This window comes from Leopardus geoffroyi, chromosome B2, assembly GCF_018350155.1.
Source record: "Leopardus geoffroyi isolate Oge1 chromosome B2, O.geoffroyi_Oge1_pat1.0, whole genome shotgun sequence".
Classification (NCBI taxonomy): domain Eukaryota; kingdom Metazoa; phylum Chordata; class Mammalia; order Carnivora; family Felidae; genus Leopardus; species Leopardus geoffroyi.
In genome coordinates, this window is record NC_059332.1 from 81,822,251 (window position 1) to 81,826,674 (window position 4,424).

Sequence of the window (4,424 nt, forward strand, 5' to 3'; positions counted from 1 at the left end):
TAGTCTCCTCTATTATCATATAAAATCTTAGTAGTCTTTTATTTAATGTTTAGAACCCTAATCCACCTGGAATTAATTTGTGTGTATGGCCTGACTTCATGGTCTAATTTAATTTTTTTCCCATACAGACATCAAATTGTTTCATTGCTATTTGTTTAAAAGTTTCCTCTTCCACACTCCTTACCACTAATATTCCTCTTATGAAGCAAGTGTCCATACATGTGTTTCTGGGCTTTTTATCTTGTTTCATTTACCTGTTTTTCTCTATTTGCGTCAATGTTACAATATGTTTATAATGAATCTTGATATTTAGTTGGGTAAGTTTTCCAAATTTGTTTTTCTTATTCAATTGTTGTCTTGACTCCTCTTGAGTCTTTTTGGAATATAAATTTAATAGTCATTTCTTCTTTTTTGGCAAAGAAAACTTTAAGAATGGCTGAAATTTCAATGATATTGTAATAGTGTTGTATGGTGACAGAGGGTAGGTACACTTGTGGTGAGCATAGCATAATGCATAGAGAAGTGGAATCACTATGTTTTATACCTGAAACTAACGTAACATTGTGTGCCAAGTATATTGAAATGAATTTTTTTTTAAATAGCTGAAATTTTAATTGCCATCACACTGAATCTAAAGATCAATGTGGGGACAATGCACATTTTTATAATACTGATTTTTTCCAACCCCTAAAGATGATTTATTTCCTGATATATTTAGATCTTCTTTAATATCTCTTGATAAAGTTATATCTATTTTTTTTTTCTCAAAGACTGATTCCTAATCACCATTTTTTTTTCCAACGTTTATTTATTTTTTTGGGGACAGAGAGAGACTGAGCATGAACGGGGGAGGGGCAGAGAGAGAGGGAGGCACAGAATCGGAAACAGGCTCCAGGCTCTGAGCCATCAGCCCAGAGCCTGACGCGGGGCTCGAACTCACGGACCGCGAGATCGTGACCTGGCTGAAGTTGGACGCTTAACCGACTGTGCCACCCAGGCGCCCCTCCTAGTCACCATTTTTAAATATCTAGTTGCAAATGTTAAAATTTTTTTATTTTATCAATTGTTTACTGCATCTATTGAGATGCATCTGTTAATGTGGTAAATTACTTTGGTTTTCAAATGTTAAATCAAACTTAAATTCTTTGAATAAATCTGGCCCAGTCACAATGCATTAATCTATTTTATCTGTGTTATATAGGCTGGGTTTTATTTGCTACTATTGTATTTAGTGTGTTTGGATTTATGTTCATGAGTGAGTTTGGCTTGTAAATATTTTTCTCCTATTTTCTGTGCAGGCTTTGTTATCAAGATGATACTAACCTAATGAGGTTGGCAAAGTGTTTCATTCTCCACCTCCTATTTTCTAGATGAATTTGGGCCGCATTGGAATTATTGCTGTTTGAATGTCTGATAGAAATTGCCAGAGAAGTAATCATAGCTTAAAATTTTCTTTGTGGAAAGATTTTTGAGTACTGATTCAATGTCTTTAATAATTATATAACTATTGATATTTTCTATTTTTTAAGTCTATTTTGCAAAATTATTTTTTTCTGTATAATTATCCATTTCACCTTGATTTTCTTTTTCTTTCTTTTTTTTTTTTTTTTTTGCGTGTCATCCTTGCGCAGGGGCCATGCTAATCTTCTCTGTATCGTTCCAATTTTAGTATATGTGCTGCTGAAGCGAGCACTTGATTTTCAAATCCATTGACTTACAACTGTTTACAATAGCTTCTTTTAAAAATAAATTTGCAATAAGGTATATTTAATTAAAAAAATAAAATAAATAAAATGTGTAAGTCAAGAAAAAAAATAAAAGTAAGCACTGATCTGTCACAAAAAAAAAAAAAAGAAAGAAAAAGAAATTTGCAGGATATAAAGTGGTGTCTCCTTTTTCTTTCCTGGTAATGGTTATTTGTGCTTTCTTTAATGTTTTCAAAGAACTAACTTAGATTTCTTTATCTTATCTATTACATGTTTGTTTGCCTATTCTATTAATTTTTATCTTATCTTTATTTCTTTATCTCCTTCATTCTACTTTTGTTGGATTTCTTTTAACTTTTTGTATGGATGTTTACTATATTAATTTTGAGACATTTTTAAAATTAATAAACACATGTAATCAACATTTTTTTCTTCTAAATACTGCTTTGACTGCATCACCTCAAGTTTAAGTTGTAATACATTATCATTCAGTTTAGAATACTTCCTAAATTCTGTCATGATTTCTTCTTTGACTTATGGGACAGTTAGAAGTTTATTTATTTCCGTATATTTTCACATTTAAGGTCGTTGTCTTTTATTCTAGAGTAATTCCACTTTGACCAGAGAACATACTATGTGTTATTATAATCCTTTGAAAGCTGTTGGGACTTAATCCTATGACCCAGTTTATGCTCAAGTTTTGTAAATGTTCCATGTGTGCTTAAAAAAGATGTGCATAATGCAGTTGTTAGGTGCAGTGTTCTAAATATACCCATTAAAGGTTTTTCCCCTACTTTATCAGTCATTGATAAAAATGTTAAAATCAACCATCATGAATGTGTATTTGCCTTTTTTTATTTGAGATTTTTTCTTTAGCTTTATACATTTTGGTAAATATGGTATTAGGTGCCCACAAAGTAAAAATTATTGTATTTTCAAGATGAATACAATTCTTTTTATCTATATATATTGGGCCTTTCTATTTCTAACAGTCTTTTGCCTTAATGTCCATTTTAAAATATTTATATAGCTATACAAGTTTTCTTTTTGAATGGTGTTTGTGTTCTATGTTTTTCATCTTTTTATTTTCACGTTTTATAGATTTTACGTCTTAGATTTGTCTTTTATAAAGGGCATATAATTAGATTGCAATATTTTTCCCCAGTGTGAAAATCAGCCTCTTAACTAGAACAGTTAATGCATTTGTATTTCATATAATTGCCTATATATAAGGTTGAAATCCAACATTTTATTTTGTGCTCTCCATTTATCATACTTATTGAATGCTTTGTCTGCTTCCTGGCTTTCTTTTGAAGTGATTCTTTATATTTCTACTTCTACCCATAATATTTCAAAATGTATGGACTGTTCTTTTTTGAGTGATTACTCTGGAAATTATGATATCCCTTCTTAACTTTCTAATGTCTAAATGCAATTGTGGATAAAACACAACAACTTAGACTACTTTAATTTTGTTTATTCCCTCCCAACTTCTATATAACTGTTGTGTATTTTAATTCTCTTTTATCCACAGAAGACATTTATTTAGTTATTTTTTAAAGGTTTCCTAAATACTACAACTTTTTGTTTTCTTTTCAGTCCTTGTTTCTCAGAACCCACATCTAAGCCAGATTTCCTTGTACTTGAAGTATACCCATTAGAATTCCTATTTATTTATTTGTTTGTTTATTTAGGGAGAGAGAGAGTGCTAGCAGGGGAGGGGAAGAGGGAGAGAGAGAATCCCAAGCAGGCTCCATGTCCTGTGTGAACCCTATGCAGGGCTTGATCTCAGGAACTGTGAGATCATGACCTGAGCAGATATCAAGGGTCGGTCACTTAAGTGACTTGAGCCATCCAGGCACCCCTAGCATTTCCTTTAGTTTAAATGTGCTGGTAGTTTGCTCTCTCAGTATTTTGTTTGTCTAAAAATGTCTTTAATTTTGCTTGCATTCTTGAAAGATATTTTCAGTTGGTATAGAATTCTCGGTGGACAGAATACAGATATCATTCCGTTCTCTAATGGTTTACATTGTTGCTTCAGAACAAGTCAGCAGTTAAGTGATCACATTTTAGAAGATGTTTTTTTATTCTCTGGATGCTTTTGAGACTTTTTATTTCACTTCAGCCTTTTGTAGTCTTGCCGTGATATGTATAGATACGAATACCATTTTTATTTAGCTTGCTGGAATATCTTGGGCTTCTTGGATCTATGGTGTGGTCTCTTTTGTTAGTTTGGAATATTCTGGGTCACTACCTTTTAAAATATTGCCTCTGATATACTCTCTCTTTGCTTTTAAGGACTTCTGAAATGGTATGTGGGGGCTAAGGGAGAGGGTGCAGGGGAAAAAGTATCTTGATTAGGAGATAAGTAACATAGTATTATTGATTAGTAGAAAGTTAACGTTTATTGAGGTCTGACTATACTCCACAAAAATGTTTTACATGTGTGTACTAGTTATCTAGTCAGCTACCCCAAAACCTGGCAGTTAAAAACAGTAAGTGTGTATTATTTCACACAAGAGCTGTAGGCGTCCTAGCGTGGCTTAGCTGGGTAGTTCTAGCTCAGGACCTCTCTTAAGATTTAACTTGTTGGTGGGGGTCAGGGAGCAGTCATCTGATGTGTTGACCATGGCTGAAGGATCTGCTTATAAGCTCGTACAGTGGTTGCTAGCAGGATGCTTTAGTTCCTTGCTGGCTGTTGAGATATGAGATTCAGTT

General features: G+C 32.7%; 1 non-coding gene across 1 annotated transcript; it reads right to left on the minus strand.

Annotated features, from left to right (window-relative positions):
* Positions 1 to 1,586: 1,586 nt before the first annotated feature.
* On the minus strand, positions 1,587 to 1,693 carry LOC123609979. The gene has a single exon (XR_006718022.1). It is a non-coding gene; the product is annotated as a U6 spliceosomal RNA (small nuclear RNA).
* Between the last annotated feature and the right edge of the window lie 2,731 nt (positions 1,694 to 4,424).